The sequence below is a fragment of the Neofelis nebulosa genome, chromosome 1 (genome assembly GCF_028018385.1).
Source record: "Neofelis nebulosa isolate mNeoNeb1 chromosome 1, mNeoNeb1.pri, whole genome shotgun sequence".
Taxonomy (NCBI): Eukaryota; Metazoa; Chordata; class Mammalia; order Carnivora; family Felidae; genus Neofelis; species Neofelis nebulosa.
The window spans coordinates 202,615,148-202,637,263 of NC_080782.1; the positions used below are offsets into that span (position 1 = coordinate 202,615,148).

The 22,116-nt window shown below is 34.7% G+C and overlaps 2 long non-coding RNA genes across 3 annotated transcripts in view; one reads left to right on the plus strand and one right to left on the minus strand.

Moving 5' to 3' along the window:
- Positions 1–16,051, minus strand: part of LOC131484762 (uncharacterized) — an 80,637-nt gene extending 64,586 nt beyond the window's left edge. The window contains exon 1 of one of the 2 annotated variants that reach the window (XR_009248437.1): positions 15,935–16,029. This is a non-coding gene — a long non-coding RNA (uncharacterized LOC131484762). Of the gene's footprint in view, positions 1–15,934 lie in introns of both variants that reach the window. The other variant, XR_009248436.1, reaches the window with a different exon arrangement.
- An 8-nt stretch (positions 16,052–16,059) lies between these two features.
- On the plus strand, positions 16,060–21,455 carry LOC131484758 (uncharacterized). Its single transcript, XR_009248435.1, has 3 exons — positions 16,060–16,219; positions 16,473–16,540; positions 19,821–21,455. It is a non-coding gene; the product is annotated as an uncharacterized LOC131484758 (long non-coding RNA).
- Positions 21,456–22,116: the final 661 nt, after the last annotated feature.

The window sequence follows — 22,116 nt, forward strand, 5'->3', positions numbered from 1 at the left end:
AAGATGGGATTTATTGTTGTATTTTGTCAATGAGGACTTCATCTTTGTTTCTGTGAATGCTATAAGGACATTTGCATCAGAAGAAACTGAATATATTGAATACGATGAATGACAATTTGTGTCACTGAGTAGTGGCTGTAAAATTATTGGAAGAGATAGATACTTAGAGAACTTTGGATGATCTTTCCTGTATTATTATTTTTTTTTGTGCATATGGCATTTCTGAAAAACCTAAATGGGATTTAATAAAATAAAAATCATATTTTTCTGTATCTACAATTTTTCATAAAATCAATATACCTTTGAAATTCTTTATTTTTTAAATGTTTATTATTTTTGAGAGAGAGAGTCTAGTGGTGGAGAGGCAGAGAGAGGGAGACACAGAATCGGAAGCAGGCTCTAGTCTCTGAGCTGTTAGCACAGAGCCCGATGTGGGGCTGGAACCCACGAACCATGAGATCATGACCTAAGCCAAAGTTGGATGCTTAACCGATTGAACCACCCAGACACACCTGAAATTCTTTATTAACAGTGGAGACATTGCTTGTTTATGCATAAAAGCTAAGGAAGAATATACACTCCTTGGAAGAGGTGGTTTTTGAAATACAGCTATTAAAACTGTTTACTTGTTACACACTAGTCTAAAAAAAATTAAGTTTAAAGGCACGGGATAAAATTCAAACATGTTTATTGTTTTTAAATCCATATTTATTTTAAGGGAAGTACTAATCTTTGCAATGAATTTATAGTTTCCTAATCATAAGAATTAATCAGGGTGCCTGGCTGGCTTAGTCGATAGAGCTTGTGACTCTTGATCTTGGGATTGTGAAATTGAGACACATTTTGGGTGAAGAGATTACTTTAAAAAAAGAATTACTAGATAATGTTTTGGCACAAATTCTTTTTTAATAAAAAAATATGTGTGTGTTCATGAATTAAAGTCAGAATAGAAACTTGGACCTATGCTTCTATATCACAATGTCTAGCAGCATAACTGATAATAAACTTTACAGAAAAGACCAGTGACTTTACCCCAAAGTGTAGTACAGCCACCAAACTCTGGGACACATCCTAAAGTGTAGCCTAATCATAAGGCACAGTGTGAGGCCCCTCTTGAACAGAGTCAGGTCAGTAGAAACATTGGTCAGGGAGTTCAGCCCACCCAACCAGGAGTGATTACACAAATAGCACAGTCTGCAACCCTGCCAAATAGTTAATACAACCAGTGGTACTACCCTACAAGGAAAGAGAGCCTGTGACCTTGCCTGACTGGAGGTAATTGCAGAAACCAGTCAGTGGCCCACTTGACTGTGAAACACAGCCACCAGCCCTGCCAGACCAGGGAGCTCTTCATCAAGAAGATATAACTGTAGGGGCGCCTGGGTGGCGCAGTCGGTTGAGCGGCCGACTTCAGCCAGGTCACGATCTCGCGTCTGTGAGTTCGAGCCCCGCGTCGGGCTCTGTGCTGACAGCTCGGAGCCTGGAGCCTGTTTCCAATTCTGTGTCTCCCTCTCTCTCTGCCCCTCCCCCGTTCATGCTCTGTGTCTCTCTGTCCCAAAAATAAAAAAAAAAAAAAACATTGAAAAAAAAAAGAAGATATAACTGTAAATATGTGCATGTACCCCAACATCAAAGCACCTAAATATATAAAGCAAATACTAACAGAACTGAAAGAAAAAATAAACAACAATAGAATAACAGTTGAGGACTTTATTGCTCAACTCTCAAAAATGAATAGATCATCCAGACAGAGAATCAATAAGGAAATAGTGGACTTGAATAATATTAAATTAACCAAACAGGGGTGCCTGGGTGGCTCAGTCAATTGAGGGTCTGACTTGATTTTGGCTCAGGTCACGATCTGATGGATTGTGGGATAGAATCCTACATCGGGCTCTGTGCTGACAGTGTGGAGCCTGTTTGAGGTTCTGTCTCTCCCTCTGTCTACTCCTCCCCTCTTGTGCTCCCTCTGTCTCTCAAAATAAATAAACATAAACAAACAAACAAACACACATATACAGACCTAACACACATATACAGAGTTTTGTCCAAAAACATGAGAATATGCATTCTTCTTAAGTGTACATGATATATTTTTTAAGATGGATCAAATGAAAAGCAACAAAACCTGTCTCAATGAATTACAGAAGATAGAAATTATATCAAATATCTTGTTTAACCACAAGATATAAAATGAGAAACCAATATCAAGTGGGAAGCTAGAAAATTCACAAAATTCTTAATTGTATATTAGCAAACTAAATTCAACAGCACATAAAAAAGGATCAGACACCATTATCTAGCAGGATATAGCAGCTCAGTGATGCAAGAATGGTTCAACATAGGCAAATCAATAAAAGTAATACATCACATTAATGACTGGTAGATGAAATCATATGATTATCTCAGTAAATGTAGAAAAAGCATTTGACAAAATTGAACATTTTTTCATGATAAAAATGTTGAACGAATTGGGTATATAAGGAATGTACCTCAACATAATTAAGACCATGTATGACCAACCTACAGCTAACATTACACTCAATACTAAAAGGCTCATTTTTTTCTCTAACATCAAGAGCAGGACTAAGATATCCAGTCTCACCACTCCTATTCAACATAGCACTGGATGTCCTTGCCAGAGCAATCATAAAAAAAAAAAAAAAAAAAAATAAAAAATAAAAACAAAAACAAAACCCAAAAACCAAAACCAAAACCAAAACATACAAGACAAATAAAAAAAAAAAAAAACAAGAACCAGAAGAATAGGAGGAAGAGGAGGAAGAAGAAGCAGAAGCAGAAGAAGCAGAAGAGGAAGAAGAGGAAGAAGGATAAAAAGAAGAAAAAGAAAAAGGAGAAGAAAGGAGGAGGAGAAAGAGAAGAAAAAGCAGAAGCAGCAGCAGAAAAAGGAGGAGGAGGAGGAGGAGGAGAAGAAGAAGAAGAAGAGCAGGAGGAGGTGGAGAAGGAGGAAGAAGAAGAAGAGGAAGAAGAAGGAGGAGGAGAGGAAGGAAGGAAGGAAGGAAGGGAGGGAGGGAGGGAGGGAGGGAAGGGAAGGGAAGGGAAGGGAAGGGAAGGGAAGGGAAGAAGAAAGGAAGGGCAAGCATCCAAATTGTAAAGGAAGAAGTAAAATTGTTTGCAGATGATAGTATACATAGAGAAAACCCTATAGACTCCATCAAAATTTCTTAGAAGTAATAAACTCAGTGAAGTTGAAGGATATAAAATGAACATACAAAGTCAGTTGCATTTTTATATACTAACAACAAAATATCTGAAAAAATAAGGAAAACAATCCCACTCACAATAACATTAAAAACAATAAAATACTTAGGAATAAATTTAACCGAGGTGAAAGACCCATACAGTGAAAACTATGACAATGATAAAAGAAATTGAGGAAGAGACAAATAAATGGAAAGCTATTCCGTATCCATGGGTTGAAAGAGTTAATATTGCTGAAATATCCGTATTACCCAAAGCTACCTATAAATTCAATGCAAAATAAGAAAATTCTAATGGCATTTTTCTATAGAAATAGAAAAAAAATCTTATAATTTGTATGGAATCATAAAGTGTCTGAAAACTAAAGCAATAATGAGATAGAAGAACAAACCTGTACCATAATTCTTGATTTCAAAATATAAAAACTATAGTAACCAAAACAGTTTCTCACTGACATAAAAACAGACTCATATACCAATGGACAAGGAGCAAAAGCCCAGAAGCAAACTTACACATATATGGTCAACTAATATTTGAAAAATGAGCTAAGAATACTCAATATAATGTTAATAATATATGTACAAAATAAAAATAAAATTAAAATAATACAAGAAATAAATAAGTCAGTAGCAGTATGTGTTCATTCTTGTTTTCCCTCTAATAAAAGTCATGGATAATATTTTTGTGTTCCATTGTCCTAATTTTCCATCACAGTAGTATGAGGGAATAGTGTAGGATAATCTCTAAATGTTTTTTCTTTAAATGTAATCCTCCTATCAGTTTAGACTCATGCTAGGAACTATAGAAAATTTAAAAGATGTAACTATATAAAGTAAATATTTTTGTAACAGAAAAAAATTTTTACATTAAATTATTTTTTGATATGAAGTTGGTAAAAATCAGTATAGACCGATTTATTATTTAAAACATTTACTGCTACCTGGTAGATATTGCTCTAAGTTCTAAATTTGCATAATTTATTCTCTAATAGCCTAAAAAAAATCCTAAAAACCCAACATCAACTTTCATAAAATAGTAAATCTATTCATTTTCTACTGTTCCCCCTCCAAAAAAAAATATGATGATGATTTTATTAGTTATTTTGGGCCACTTTCCTAAAAAAAATTTCTGGAACTTTACTTATGCAAATATTTATTAAACTACACATTTGTTAAGGTTCTTATTGCAATAGTGGAGCCTGGAAGCTTTTTATTGCAATAACTAATTGCAATATTTAATTGGGTTCTGTGGTGATTTCTCATCTGTTTATACACTTGAGAAAAAATGTTTTCAAAAGTCAGAATTTAATTTTCTTTTGACTACATTACGTGATTGTAAAACAAGTACCAAATAATAATAAAAATGGTAAAATTATTTGCCCAATTCAAAGTTTGTTGGAATAACTTAATGTTCTTGTTCAAGGGTCAACAAGATTTCTATCACTGAGGAAAAAAAAGCGACTGCCTTTGCCATATTTGAAAAGCAAAGACAAAGGAAAAGAGGAGAAAAGGAAATAGGGCAAGAACAAGGAATAGGATGGAGAGAAAAGAGATTTTGAAAATAATGAAAGTTATATGAACAGTAAAGTGAAGTAACCCACAGCATATCTCCAGAATAGCAAATCTTAAGGCATTTATACTACAATTTGGCTTCTTCTCTCCTACCATATTCAAACAACTTTGCTAAGAAATGTTAGAAGTAGAAATAGGAATATTTACTTCTTGGATTTTGAAAAGCTTCCTAGGAAATTCCATGTGGAATTTTTCTTAATGTAATTTATTTGTATCTGTATTTTAGCATATCATATTATGTTCATGGTGTTTACTTACTTACTAGTCCCTTCTGGTTTGTGCACTTTTTAGGAAGAGAAAATAATTTATATTTTTATTTTTCTGCTTAGTATGTTGCATAGGAGGTGCTAATAAATGGTAATATACTGAATAGTTTAAAATGCCAACGGCAACATATAAGACAGGGTATGATTAAAATGTAATTTTTGTTTTTTTGGGTTTTTTTATCCTGAGACATGGATAATAACTTAAGCTATCATATTATCCAATAACTTCAATTTCAGCAGCATGTAAACAGGTACAGAGAGTATCACATCTATATTTTCACAATGAGGGGAAACACAAAAGCTAGATATACTGTGATGTCTTTAATGAATAAATTGAGGAACTGGGAGTACAATATCTTCTCATAATATTGCCTGCTGATTTAATAAGCCTAGCACTTAATTAATTTATTTTGTTTTTTATTTGAGTACAGTTGACACATCATTAGCTTCAGTTGTACGACATAGTGATAGTGATGTGGAGAAAGGGGAACACATTGCATTGTTGCATTGTTGGTGGGAATGCAAACTGATGCAGTCACTCTGGAAAACAGTATGGAAGTTCCACAAAAAGCTAAAAATAGAACTAAACTAAGATCCTTCAGTTACACTACTAGATATTTATCCAAAGAATATAAAAATACTAATTAAAAAAAACTAATTTGAAGGGATACTTGCACCTCAATATTTATACAGCTTTATCCCCAGTGGGCAAATTATAGAACGAGCTCAAATGTTCATTGCCTGATGAATGAATAAAAAAGAGGTGGTACGTGTGTGTGTATATGTGCACACATATATATGTAAAATGGAATATTACTCAGCATAAAAAGAATGAAATCTTGCTATTTGCAACAACGTGGATGACATTAGAGTGTATTATACTAAGCAAAATAAGTCAGAGAAAGGCAAATACCATATAATTTCACTCATATGTGGAATTTAAGAAACAAAACAAACAAGCAAAGGGGAAAAGAGAGAGAGAGAAGCAAATCAAGAAACACTCTTAAGTATAGAGAACAAACTGATGGTTACAAGAGGGTAGGTGGGTATGGGGATGGGTTAAATAGATGATGATGTTAAAGAGTGTACAAGAGCACTAGCTGATGTATGGAAGTGGTAAATTACTATGTTGTGCACCTGAAACTAATACAATACTGTATGTTAACTTATTGGAATTAAAAACTTAAAAGAATCCAATGAAGGAGATTATGGTGACAGAAACACTATCATATCTGAGGAAGGAATTAATGAACTGATAACTAATGATTGATAAAATGGAATGTGGTATAATGCCAAGAGTTGCCTAAAATTGCAAACACTAAATTGAAACTAAAATTATCAATGGTATTTGTTAAAAAATAAAAAATATGGCAAAGAAAACCAAAGAAATAAAATGTTGGAAAAATACATTAGGCATACATTAATCATAAGAAGGCAAATGTGTTTATTGTAATATTAGACAAAATGAAATTCAAACCAAAATACATTGCTGAAGACAAAGAGGGAGATCATAATTATAAAATGATTAATTCTTCAGAAAAACAAAATAGTTTAAAAGATGAATTTACCCAATATCACTTCATATACATAGCAAACATTGACAAAACTGAAAAAAGAATAGTTGTCACAAGAATATTTTTCAGCCTCTTCCAATAGGGTGTATTTTTTAAAATTTAATTTTAAGTTAGTTAACTTACAGCGCATTATTGGTTTCAGGAGTAAAATTCACTGATACATCACTTACATACAACACCCAGTGCTCATCACAAGTGCCGTCATTAATACTCATCACCCATCTAGCCCATCTCCTATCCACCTCCCTCCATCAACCCTCAATTTGTTCTCTATTGTTAAGAGTCTCTTGCAATTTATTTCCCTCTCTCCTCTTCCCCCCCACCCCCATATGTTCATCTGTTTTGTTTCTTAAATTCCACATATGAATGTAATCATATGCTGTATTTGTCTTTCTCTGATTGCCTTATTTCACTTAGCATAATACACTCTATTTCTATCCACATTATTACAAATGGCAAGATTTAATTGTTTTTGATGGCTGAGTAATATTCCATGACCATACATATACATATAGATGATAGATAGATAGATAGATAGATATAATGATTATATACATATATATATGCCACATCATCTTTGTCCATTCATCAGTCAATGGACATTTGGGCTCACTCCACTGTTTGACTATTGTTGTTGTTGTTTTTTTTTCCTTAAGTTTATTTATTTATTTTGAGAAAGAGAGAGAGCACACATGTGTCCGTGCAAGGGGGAGGGCAGAGAGAGAGAGTAAGAGAAAGAATCTTAAGCAGGCCCCATGAACAGCCCTGAGTCCAGTTTGGGGCTCAGACTTACAACCTGAGTCAAAACCAAAAGTTAGATGCTTAACAGACTGAGCCACCCAGGCACCCCTTTAGTTTGGCTATATTGTTGATAATGCTGCTATAAACATTGGAGTGCATGTACCCCTCAGAATTTGTATTTCTGTGTCCTTTGGGTAAATACCTAATAGAACAATTGCTGGATTGTAGGGTAGTTCTATTTTTAGTTTTTTGAGGAGCCTCCATACTGCCTTCCAGAGTGGCTGCACCAATTTGCATTCCAACCAACAGTGCAAGAGGGTTCCCCTTTCTCTGCTCAGCCTCAGCAGTCAGACAATAAAAGGAAATAAAAGGCATGCAAACCGGCAAAAAGGAGTCAAATTTCCAATGTTTGCAGACAACCTGATACTCTATGTAGACAACCTGAAAGACTTCCACCAAAAAATTACTAGAGTACAGGAATTCAGCAAAACTGCAGGATATAAAATCAATGCACAGAAATCTTTTGTATTTTTATATACCAATAATGAAGCAGCAGAAAAAGAAATCAAGGAATCAATCCTTTTTGCAATTTCACCAAAACAATAAGATCCCTAGAAATCAAGCTAACTAAAGAGGTAAAAGATCTATACTGTGAAAGCTATACAACATGTATGAAATAAACTGAAAAGGACACAAAGAAATGGAAAAACATTCCATGCACATGGATTGGAAGAACAAACATTGTTAAAATGTCTATACTACCCAAACAATCTACACATTTAATGCCACCAGCATTTTTTGCAGAGCTAGAACAAACAATCCTAAAATTTGTATGGAACCACAAAAGACCCCAAATAGCCAAAGCAATCCTGAAAAAGAAAAACAAAACTGGGGCATCATGATTCTGGATTTCAAGGTATATTACAAAGCTGTAATAATCAAGACAGTTTGGTGTCCACTTTAAAAGAATAGGAATTCTTATAACAAGCCAATATGAATATGTCTATCAAAGAGACCTCAGAGGTTTAAGAATGAGAAATTTATTTTAGGAATAAAAAGACAGAAATTATTAGAAGTTCTGTATTATTTAGGTGTCTTTGATGGAATAGGGAAATGACCATTAGCTGTGTGAGGGGAGGGGACATTTTGTATTAATTTCTTAGTTTATTCCTAGTGATGACGGTGGACATAGCAAATGGTAGAAAAATTGATAAATAATTCTTGAATAAATGAATACACCTCTTAATCAATGTGCTAGTTTCATAACGTTGTTAACTTCTCCAACAATCTAATCTTTTTTTAGTGGGTAATGTAACTATAAATGCATAACATGCAAATGTAACAAATCACAAGAATATAAATTATCTACTAAAGGCAATAGACAAAAGAGTATTTGTAGCCTGAAGTTATGCTGAAAGAGAAGCTTAATAATTGGAAAGAAAAAATAGAATAGTTAATAGAAATACATGTAAAACTAATGCATTATTGAGTTATATTCCATAGGGAGTTACATACTTCAAATTTAGCTCTTGAAAAGATTAAGTGCTTACTATGTAATTATCGTGCTGTTATATACACCGTGATATTTTTGTGGCAGCACTAAGAATATATATATGAATATATGCAGATATATATATATGTACATATATAATGTAATATATATACATATATACATATATATGTAATATATGTGTAATATATACATATATACACATATATGTGTATATATGTATAATATAATATGTGACTTGAGATGAAATTATTTTTTTCTATGATGTCGGTGGTGTTAAGAATTTACCTCTAGTAAGGGAGATTTGGAGCTTTTCAAAATTTGGACTAAAAAACAACTTAGACTAAATAAAATATAATAAGATCCCTCCCAATTAAAAATTAATGCATAATATTTTTCTTCTCTGTTGGTTTAAGAGAAAGAGATTTTCCAATATCTTACTTTTATTTTCCCACATAGCTAAGTGAGATGTTTTGGAAAACAGCAACAAACAAACAAATCAAGAACACCTTGCCCTTCTTTGTCTTACTTATTGCTTCCAGAATAGAATCATAGTATTGAGGACTCCTCATTACATCATCTGAACATTTCTTTAGGATGTCCAGTAAGGCTTAAAGAAATCAAATCCCTGGACAAAATGGCTATTAGAGGTGCAAAATCTTGGGATGCCTAGATGGCTCAGTCGGTTAAGTGTTCCACTCTTGATTTCGGCTCATGATCTCACACTGTGGAATCGAGGCCCTGTGTCAGGCTCTGCGCTAACAGTGTGGAGCCTGCTTGGGATTTTCTCTCTCCTTCTCTTTCTGCCCCTCCTCCACTCTCTCTTTGCCCTCCCTCCACTCTCTCCCTCTCAAAATAAAAAAATAAACATTAAAAAAAGAGGCGTGCAAATGCTTGGGGCAGATGAAAGACTTCACTGGCCAAGAAAATACACATTAAATGATGTCCATTGAACAGAATGTTATCATACTGGATATTGACCTTTATATAAGGTCATGTCAGGTGATCATGAAGTTTCAGAAGGAGAAGAATGGACTCTGAAACCAGATTGCTGTGTTTTACATTCTAGAAAGTTTATTAATTAGCTCTATTACCTTGAGCAATTCATCAACATATATGTAATGCAGAAATGGTACCTATTTCATGTTTTAATTTTGTGAGTTTTAAAGGGGTGAGTTCAGATCTATAATCACCTACCTAAAACCCTCAGACGCAGAAGTGTTTTAGAATTCACAATTTTTCCAATTTCAGAAGAGTGAAATAGTATTTATACTGAAATATTCCCAATGAGTTACAAGGCAGCTTGACATTTTTGTAGTGAAAGCTGCCAATATTCACATCAGATGGGATTAATAAAGACCATAAAATACCTCTTCATGAGTCAAATCAGGTTTTGTGCAAACAAGTTTGCATCACATATGAAAGAGCTTTCATTTCTCAGAGGTTTATGGGTTGCAGAACTACAGAAGGGATCTATATACAGAAAACACCCAGGACCATGTATAGAGAATTTAATGTATTTATTAATACAAAAGGATATGGTAATCCTACTGCACTACATGGGAATCGGCTCACATTTGGAATATTCTATCTAGCTCTATACACTTCATTTTCTGTGTAAAGAGACACACTAGCAAATGTCACAAGGATATTTTTATACTAATGGGAGACCTTAGCTGAATAGGAGAAAGCACAAGTATGTTCATTCTATCACTGTCTCCTTAAACTAGGTTAATCCACATTTCTAGTTCCACCTGCCTACCTAGTCACAATGAATCCAAAACGTGTCTTGAGTTCTGTGGGAAACTGCCTGGAAACCTCCTTTCTCCCTATGATCCCAACTTTCTTGGGCTTCCTCCCCATATAACTGCCAAATGTGGCTGTGTACCCGTCACTAACATCCCATCGGTCATCCCATGGAAGAGAATGGTCCTCATCCCTTACTGCCTAGTTTTTAGCTTTGCCTTCCACTATGCCTTTAGTTTCCATATCAAGGGAGGTAGGGTCCCTTGAAAACTGCCCCCACCTCTTCTTCCTCTTTCAGTAAGAGTTATCAATTGTAACATGCAGTGCCTCAAACTGTGTGCTCAGGAGGGTAATACAGGCACCAGAGTTGACATCATAGTAATGAACAATGTGGATTTTACTTGACATAAATAAAGAATATAAAGCTGTTAATAATACTGCTCACCAGTTGAGGTGCCTCTTTCAATGGCTGTATGACCATCACAAATTTTGAATATTGGCTACGTCCTTGGTTATGAGAAAGGATATTTACTTTCAGATTTCCTATGAATATTCTATAGTTCTAATAATAAGCTACCACATTACATAATTTATTTTTTGATTAGCAATCCCTGAAATATTTCATTGAAATATTTGTAAATATGTCTAGTTAAAATGTATACATTTTCATATTTGCACAGGCAGTTTAAGTTAAGCCAATGTGTAAAATTTAGGCTGAACCAAGCTTTTAGATTTTGTGGGAGGAACAAGAGAAGACTATAGATAACTATGTATTCTAAAATATGGAATGGTGCTGTTTTGGCATGACTTCTGTACGTGTTCAGATAATTTGGGCCAGTCTTGATTTATTCAAGCACTAAATGCCTAAAACAATTATTTTGACCCCACTGAGAATATTAAGATTCCTGAGAAATGTAAATGCTGAACCTCTAGTGAGATCCCTGTGGGAGAAATAAAGTGAATTTCCCTCCATGAAGAAAGCCACTGCTGTGAACTTCTTTTCTGTCAACTTGGCTAAATGTAGTAAGTAAAATTTAGTGAATTAGCTACAAAAATAGCATGTGGTTGAAAATTGTTTCAAATAATGAATTGCATTTAATGCTGAAAACATGTTAAGGTAATTAAAGTAAATTTTGTTAATATTTGTACTCATTTAAATACGAGATTCTTGACAAATATAGTCTGTCTTTTCTGGTGTTAACTCAGAAAGTAAAGTAAAGAATACTTAAAAAGGAGTCTAGATTAATGTTAAGTTTCTGTAACACAGGACTTTAAAAAAAAAAGTTTGTATTTATTTTTGAGAGAGAGCATGTGTGCAAGTGGGTGCAGAGAGAGGGAGGCAGAGGATCCAAAGTGGGCTGTGCCCTGTCAGCACAGAGCCCGATGCGGGGCTTGAACTCACCAACCGTGAGATCATGACCTGAGCAAAGTCAGACGCTTACCCGACTGAGCCACCCAAGCGCCCCTGTAACATAGGATTCTTAAAGAAATTCTGTAAAGTGAATACTCATTATGCCTATTATGACATTTTGTGCCTAATCATTTGAAGTCTGTTTTTGAGAGGGGAGGTAAGATGTATCTCGTTACTTCTCAAAAGAACAGGGACAAATGCCTTTTCTTTACTCCCCAGATAGCATGACACTAGTATATCCACATTATTAGAAAAGTAACTGTGTCCTGTTTGCTACATTCCTCATGAAGAACGGGCCTGCTGATTGTCAGCCCACTAAGCGATTCAAATATTTAGTGATTGTGTTTCTCTAGATGTATATTTTAAATCAACTGTTTAATTCACGTTATCCCCTTTCCTCATGAGATAAGGGATGAATAGTGACTTTCCATGAATCTGATTATAAAACAATGTCTTATCTTTGTGAGATTCGTGCTACAAATCCTGTACTGCATAGTGCAAACTGCTCTACAACCTGATTTACTGTAGCCATCTGTTTCCAGTTCAATGAAACTCACCTAAAATGCAGTGGAATTTCATGTTAAAATCAGAGTGTGTATAACAGTCACTTGTTTTCATTCTATCTCTTTCTATATAAGAAAATTAACTGGAGTGTTTTTAGATGGTTTGGATAAGGCAGTAAGAAATTATGTCATGATTGTTTGGGACCAATGAAAAGCCAGTCTCCTTTACAATGTAGACACCTTGGAGAAATGTCAGAGGAGAGAGAGAAGATTTAGAATGAGCTAATCTACCCACAAATCAAGAGGAAAGAGTAGGAGAATAAGCCATTTCCACAGCAGAATTTTACTTTTGTTGGGCTGTATCTTTATTACTTCTTTGAAAAAGTTAGAATGACAAAACCTACATAATGGCATCACTTTGTAGTTAATGATATTTTAAAAAATAAAGACAAAAATTCAAAGTAATTTTTAGAGTGAATTTAAAAATTTAGAGTAATAAGATGGTCAACATAAGGTGTTTCATGTATGTTTTTTTAAGAGTAATGCAGCCATTATGATAGAAATTAACTATATATGTCATATATTTCATATTTAAGTATGAAAGCACTCATTGGAATTTCAAAATTAAATATAAAAATTCTAATAAATTACAAATTATGGAGTTTGTTTGAAACTAGTGGTATGTGTCTCCTAACAAAGCCAACATTGATAAAGACAATATTCACTATTTTCCCGTTTGTATAAGTGAACATATTGTAAATTCCACAAGATCAGGAATAATTTCCTATTTCAATTTCCTCACCAAACCCAGTATAATATTATATATAGAATGACTAACACTAACTTAAGCTACTCTATTCTTGCGACCTTTTTTCTTGCATTTTGATTTAAAGATAAATTAAGAGTATTTTACTTAAAATTTTAGAATAAAACACTCTCTTGCTGCATATACCATGTTACAGGAGGGCATTTGCTGGTTTTACTCCATTCTATTCCTGTAATGTTGGATTGCCAGTACTCTACAAAGTTCAGTAAGCTTCCTTTTGTACATCTAGTAAGTAGTAAGCAGAGGAACAACTAAAAGAAAATATCATTTTAGTTTATGCTGATCAACTCTGTGTTAGCAAACATTGTAATGCTTCTTATTCATATTCTTTTTCTTATAGGTTCTCTTTCTGTCTTATTCTCTCTGCAATTATTGTTTTGGCCAAAAATAAGATTTGTGGCTGGATAGATAGAGAGGCAGACAGACAGACAGATGATAGCCAGACAGGCATTTGGGTATGATGACGCTTTTCTTTTCTGCTTCTGGTTACCAAACTATCAGAGAATAGCTGAACTTACGTGGTTTTACAATATTGCTATTTCCAGTTCCCTTAAACTTTTTGTTATACATTTCCACGGCTTTATTCATGTGGTATCAGGCTTACCTTTGTTTTCCTGGAAAATTCTTATTCATCCTTTATCATTAAGTTCAGATGTGTCTCCTCCAGGAGTTCTTTCCTGACAGCCAAGGTGAGTTGAATGAACTACTTGCACATCACACTACATGTACATCAATTCTATCACAACCTTTCCAAATGGCATTGAAAGTATCTTAAGGAAAAGGACTATATCTTCTTCACCTTTGGGACACATGTACACAGCAGAGCTTGAACATACCAGGAAGCTAACATATACACTGAATTCACTCATTTTGATCTCACTGTCTTGTATTTATCTAAATACAATATTTATCTAAAAACTTAATGATACATTTTAAAGTTCTTTGTGTTCTCTTTTTATAAAGACGATTTAGTGTTCCATTACAGGATTTTAGTTATTTATAAGTGTTTAGTATTTATAAATGTTCTATCATAGGATTTTAGTCACATATTTATAAAAGTTTTGATATTCTATTTTGATGCTAATGATCTATAAATCATTGAAAATGAGTCAAGAAGAATAATAAAGTGTGAAAGTGCTAATAAACAAAGCAACTGGAAAATTAGAGGCGAGAGTAAAAAATAACATAAATGGCATTTAGATCATTCTGACAGTTTAGGGAAAAAAATAAAATCACCGATTTATTCTTTTCACAAAAATAAATTTAAATAAATTAAATACTTTTTAGTTAAATAACATATTTTTAAAAACAGAAGAAAATATGGATGAATATATATCTTTTGTTTATAAAAGAATAATATTTCTAAATATAAAATAAGAAAAGTCATAGAAAAGGACAAGTCATCAAAAATAGACATTGTATAACAATAAAAAGGGATCCACTAAATGATACATGTTATTTCCAATTGATGAAAGTCTATGCTGACATTGAAAGAAATGTGACTTATCTTTCGAAATGTTAATGATAAAACAGCAGGCAGTAAAACAAAATGCCTAGGGGACTGCTAATTTGTGTCTACTTAAGTATGTACAAAATTAAATTGATAATAGTAATTAATGAGAATATTGGAGTTAGAGAAGATTTTAAAATTCGAATTTTTTCATAACTTTTATTTAATGTTTATTTTATTATTTCTTTTGAGAGAGAGAGTCAGAGTGCGCACACATGAGCGGGGGCGAGGGAGAGAGGGAATCCTAAGCAGGATCCGTGCTGTCAGTGCAGAGCCCGACCTGGGTCTTCCCCTCAGGAGCCATGAGACCACACCTGAGCCAAAATCAAGAGTGGGATGCTCAACCGAATGAGACCCTCAGGTGCCCCTTCATACCTTTATCTTTAAACTTCCTACAATAAATACTGATAACAAGAAAAAAGTGACTCAATTAAGAGCACATTTCAAAACATAAAAGTTCCTCTTCTCTATCAGACCTTGTTTACATCTAAGTTGTTATTAGACACTAACTGATGCATTAAAGTTTACTTTCTAGAGACAATAATCATTATTTTTATACGCTGTATATGATTTTGAAACACTCCGGTCTTATAAACATATCGTCTTTCTGTGTCTACTTACCTCATCATTTCTTCACTATTTTAACACTAATTTAACTTCTCTTCCTGTAGTACACAAAAGATAAAAACTTCTCAAAGCAGACAGTATCTCCAGAACAAGAAAGATCATACTCAGAACTCACCGTTTCACTTGACGATTTGACATCATAGAGAGTCAAAGATAAAATGCCTAACTGCGAACTGCGGTTTTGGTAAACAAGGTACCCTTCGGGTTATTTTAAAATTCAGCATCAGTTGCATTACTTTCCTGCTCATGTGACATTTTCATGTCCCCTTTCACTAGCCAGGTTTTGAAAAACTTGTTTCAACAATGTTCAGCTAGATAATAGGTCCCTGAGCAAGTAACAGTGAAGTGGTACAAATATTAAAAGCATTCCGTGCCCTTTGAAAATATTATGAAAGTTACTGCACAGATGGGCTGAAAGTTTAATTACCTCGAAAGAAGAGTGTCAGAGTCATCATCGCTGCTGCAACAACTGGAAATGTAACAACCAAAATATCCATCAGGAAATGACTCTGAGAGTATATATCAAATGCACTGAAGAAACAGCTGCCATTCCATTTATGTCACCCAGACATGAGAATTGCAGGGATCGGAATAACATGAAGATGCCGCATTGGCTTTTTCTTAATTTGACATTTTCTAGGCATTTCTCAAATGTGCCAGACTGGGAGAAATGTATGAAGTAGAGTAACACGCACCAAGTGAAACAACTCGGGTTCAATTTCATGTATTTTTGGTGTGCAATTTTTGTGTGTGTGTGTGTTCATAGTTCTATTACAGGATGTAAAATTTAATTTTTAGTACATTTTTATTACAGAGATAAGATAACTAATATTATCTACATAGAATTGCTAAGCTTTCTTTAAACGAAAATGTTACGCATTTTGGGTCTTCGTAAATGGTCTCTAATAATGTTTTCTACTGTTATATATTATTATATAAATACTTGATGTGAAATCCTATTTCAGCACCATAGCTGTATGGCAGATGTCAGAATGTGTGAGAAGAAACATTCAACAAAGGTTATTTTTTCAGAGTAAGTATTCATTCCTCTGCATCAAAGGAGAAAGTGCATAAGGAGATTGTAAGAATATTTAAAAACTGCTTTTCAGACAACTTACTGTAAGTCATATGGCCCGCTATGGCATCTTGCCATTCTCTGCATTCTGTTGTTTCTGGCAATGTTTTAGCCAGAATTCTTTAAGCCTGATTTATTATTACAGTTAATGGTAAACTATGTCATTAGGAAGCACAATATAGTTGAGAGCTAGAAAAGAGACGTGTGTTCATTTATATTTATCAGAGTAAGTTTTAAAAGTACAAGAAACAATACTGCATATTCTGGAAAATATTACAGAATCTAAGATAGTATAAAGAGATGTATATATTAATATCAATTTCCGAGAAGCATTATGATTTGTGGTTAATCAAACCTAAAAATGCTGAATCCCAACTGAATTAGGGAGAACTAGTTTTTACTCCCAAACATGCATTTAATATATAAGCCAAGTCTTACCTGAGATCTTGGGAAATGAGAATAGAACTGGGAAGATAGTTGCATATGGAGTAGTGGCTAATAAATAATTAGTAGCTTCTGTAATTTGGACATGTATGTGAGCCTCTATGACCAAGAAGTTTTTGAAATTTTATGCTCAAGAGAATATGCAGAAAATCATAAAGTAGTTCACAAGGCAGTTAACAATTTTGAAAGTGATATAATTATGTATTTCTTCAAATAATTATTATGTCTTAAAATTTCGGCATGAACTAATGGAATCTCATTTCAATAGGTCAAAAAAATTAGATTTTAAAACATTGTTCTTTCAACCAATAAACTTGGATCTGAGATTTATAAAGAAGACATTATGTTAGGCATATAGATTCAAGACCGTTGGGTGAATAGATTTAGCATGCTAAAAAGACACTGACTTCTAGAAACTTCAGTTAAATGAAGAATACAGATACATATTCAGTGCTCATCCTGCATGACATAGCACCCCATTATTTGTCTGACCTTATGATCTACCACCTGATTCTGTTCCAGGCACACTAGACTGCCATTCCTCCAGAACAGAGGTTCTCCTGTCTCAGCACCTTTGTACATGCTGATCCCTGCTTGGGATTCTCTTCCCCAGTAAGACACACATTTCACTTCCTCATTCCTTCCGTTCTAGACACCACACCATCTTCTCACAGAGACCTCTCCTGACCAATGTATCTAGATTTTGTCTCCCCATCCTGGCCCTTGCCAACTTACTCTCTACTTTTCTTGCTTAATTTGTATTCTTCTTATTACTTAGTATCTAACATGCTATATTATGTATAGATAGATGTTACCTTACTTGAGTTTTTGTCTGTTTTCCTCAGTAGAATATAAATATCTCGAGAGCAGGGATGTTTGTCTGATTTGCTGTATATTAGGCCCAGAATAATATTTGTTGCATGAATAAATGAACAAACTGGATGCAATACAAAGCAAAGTGAATTTAGTGCTGAAAAAATTGATCCAAAGAATAACTATTCTAATTTTCTCAAAACAATAAGATGAAAGGGCAGATCAGCTAATGTTTTTTTTTTCAAACTTACAATCCTATGATTTTGTAAGAAATATATTTAAAAAGCTATTTTACGCACACACACATATTTTGTATCATTTCTCTGAAAGGGAATTAATATTCTCAATAATATAAACTGGGTTGGAGAGCAAGTAAACATACACATCTGGTGACACACTTGGGGGGGGAAGAAAGATAAGTCATCCTGTCTAGTATCTGTGTAAGCACGCTGGTAATTGTACCTTCTTATAAATAGACTAATTCTATTTGCCAGGAGGGGAGCCCTTAGTCCTTGGTTTAGGATTGTTTACAGTAACCCATCCTAAAATCTATGGATTTATGAGTTGTGGCTCTCTGATGTCACATAAGTTATACAACTATCTGGGTTATACAATGGAAACATTGGTAATGTAAACACTTGTTGCTGTATGAGGTGACAAAAACCTCACTTAGAAATAATTTCTATTACTTGGCCCAGAGAAAGAATGTCAGACGCAGAAAGGAAAGACCTGGGAGCCATGACTAATGTCTGTGTCTTCAGTTCTCACTGTTTTCTTGGGGCCTCCTTTCTGCTAGTTTCCTTGAAATTATTAATACTGTCTGATAGCTCAGTATCAAACAGCTGTAATGTCTTTAGAGGTTGATGCTGGAGCATAGTTCAAAAGGACTTTTTAAGTAATAAAAAGCTTGAAATTAGGAGACGTGAGGCTCAGGTTTGTTCCCAAGCAGGATATCTTACAGAATTTACTTAACATCTCACAGCTAAGATTCTTTATTTTTAAAATAAAGATAATACTTCAAAGGTTTGAGATGAGACATGAAACAAAGCAGTGCATTTGAAATATCAGTCGCCGAGTAAATAAGAGGCATATATTTTTATGTGTGTTCTTATGTTAGACTTCCGCCTTTTGTAGAACAAAAAGATAAACATATCAGAGATCTTCTCTCCTATCTTGAGCTTTCATTTATTATCAGTAAGGAATAGTTACTGGGCAAATCTGATTCAGGGTGAAATAGAGTAGAACCAAGATGCTGTGATTTCACACATTCATAATGATTTGAGATAAAGATATTTTTACATTTATTAATAATCAACTCTGTGGCTGGCAGTGAACTAGATGTTTCTATCCACTTTTTCAGCTAATTCGTAGAGCAACTCTCTGATTTATTGTAATCCTCATTTTATAGAAGATAGAATGGAAGTTCAAAGAGGTTACATAATGGAAATAGAGGATTGATGTATATTGTGCATTTGTCTCTGCCTCTAGTGCCTAAGAGAGTGACTTGAACTTACCAATTAAATTTGATACATTTTATAAACAAACATTTACAACTGCTTTGTGCGAAGACAGAAAAGGGTGTATATATACGTGAAGCTGGAGACTGAAGGAAGACAGCAGAAGCGGTAAATCATTGCAACAGGCTAAACTACTGAAGGCTGTGATTGATTCTAAGTTAGGATTTGTGGAATATTTCAAAGTACAGCAAAAACCCACAAATAACAAGCCTGGCAAATATCAGTTAAAGCTGCACAGAAAATGTCAGCCTTTCTCAATTTACAAAGAAAGACCGGTCAAGACGTTTTCTTGTGAATAGAAAGACTTTCACAAGTTTGTAATTTACAGCCTAATGCTATACTATCACATCCCTAGTTAACTTAGACCATATGCAATCTATGCCTGGATATTTAAACAATAAAACAAAAATAAAGATAGTTTTCATCACTTTCTTTCTTTTTTTTTTTCAATTTATTTTTGACAGAGAGAGAGACAAAGAGACAGAGCATGAGCAGGGGAGGGGCAGAAAGAGAGGGAGACGCAGAATTGGAAGCAGACTCCAGGCTCCGAGCTGTCAGCACAGAGCCCGTCGCGGGGCTAGAACTCAGAACGCGAGACCAGGACCCGAGCTGAAGCTGAAGTCGGACGCTCAACTGACTGAGCCACCCGGGCGCCCCATCATCACTTTATTTCTAATTTAATTACTTAGAAAAATTTCACAGGCTTGACTAGATTTTGCTATCTTCTTATTTCTTTGAAGACCCCAGAAGATAAAATCGTTTTAAAATTATTTTCATTTCCAAATGATATACAGCAATGATCGATGGCACATCTTGTCACTGGGCCTCTATGCTTTTTGTTTGTTTGTTTGTTTGTTTTCTGATAGTGTTAACAATGTAATTGTTCTTATTTAAACATTTCCATTCAATGCAATATGGTTTTCAAGAATAACCGTTTTAAACGGATCTTTCTCTAGAGTTCACCTTCTCAAAACAATCTATTCTGCAGTCAGCAGCACCTTAGCAACTTTCTGCCTTAAATATCGTCAGTGAGAGGAGAAAAAAAATGTCTTGAACAAATGTCTCTCCTCAAGTGGGAGAAAGTGACATTGCCAGTGAATAGAGGTGCTGCTTCTTATCTGTGCTTAATAACCTCTCTCACTGGCACCCATTCAGCTGCCACTTAGCACAAAGACAAGTCTGCATGTCATTTAACAGGCCTGCATTAATACACCTAACCAATCAATGACTTCTACCCATTCCACAAGGACACAAGTCTGTTACCATTACTAGACACTGTCAACAGAAAATGACACCAGAGTCACAAAAGGCAAAATGATGTCAGTTTAATCAGAGAGCAGACAAAAAGGCAAACAATGCTACCCAGGATAGAAGTGTAACAAGGAGACTCAGAGGTTGGCATAAGCCACTCTTGGCAGGTCCCAGTGAAACCGGCTTGAAATTCAATGATATAAAATCCAATAGAATGACATACACAATCAGAACTGTTTTCCTCCATTCAATTAAAATGGGTGACTGCTGTTGGCAGAGGGAAAATCTGTAACAAAATATTGGAAGAAGGTGCAACTTGAATAGATTTTATAGGAAATCAAACTATTTTTTCCATTCTAAGAAAAGGACCAGCAAGCTAAATTATATTATTTTAAAATTTGTTTAATCAATTACTTCAGTTTTCTTCCCATGGAAATTAAATCGATGTTTTAAAAAGTCTTATTATATTAAGCCAACAGCTTTGAATTGGAATATGTACACGCTGACAAGATAGCTGCTCACATTAAGTAGTGATAATAATGATGGATCTGTACAATTATGCATGTGGAATAGGCCTCAGAGATGATCTGGCCCAACCTGCTCATTTTACAGCTGAGAGAACCGAATCTAAGACAGTGTGAGTGAAATGCCCAGGAGCACAATGGCAGAGCCGGGTTCCTGGCTCTTGGTCCAGCTCTTTTTCCACAGCACTGTTAAAGGCTCGTGTTTTACAATAACAATGCAGTTTTTATCTAGGAAAAGAGAGCATTTCATTAATTTTCCATATGCGTGTTATGGTTGAAACAGTGAAAAAGGAAATCATTTCAATAAAGTTACTTCAAATAGAACATTCATGAACAATGCAGCAGCATTTTACTGACCCTGGAAGCCTTGTATGATTCCTGTACTACGTCCTCCAAATTCTTGAGGATGTTCAATTCCCCGAAAATACACTAGAGATAAGCACCCCAGCAAGGCCAAGAGGAGCTGCCTGTGAGCAGTGAAGACTTGGGCAAAATGTCAGAAATTCTATTTCCCGATCCCCCACTGCCCTAATCTGGAGTATTTGGCTGGCTCCTCACCCAGTTTTCACAGGGTTCAGTATTTTGGAGTCCTCTCTGACATTGTTCTCAGTACCTCTTTCTGTAGAAGTCCGGAGCTCACTGTGCTGCCCACTTCAGACACCGTTTTCAGCCAAGTCTGGCTCATCCTTTCTTCCAGTTCGATTTCCCCCAGTTCAATTTCTGCTAAGTCCTGTAGCTCTGGGACGGGTGATACATATGGAGAGCCAGGTGGATAGGCCTTTTCCCCCGGACACATTCCAGACAGCTCCCTGACTTAGGCTGACAGCTTTTCCTGGTAGCTGAAATTGAAATTTGGTTTCAAAGCTTACTCTTCCCTTATTATCTAAAGAAGTCTATCTCAACCTTTTAGAATCCATGCCTTACTTGAATAAATAAGATATATCTCAAGGACCCTCTGCCTCTGCCGCTGATGCTGATATAAGAT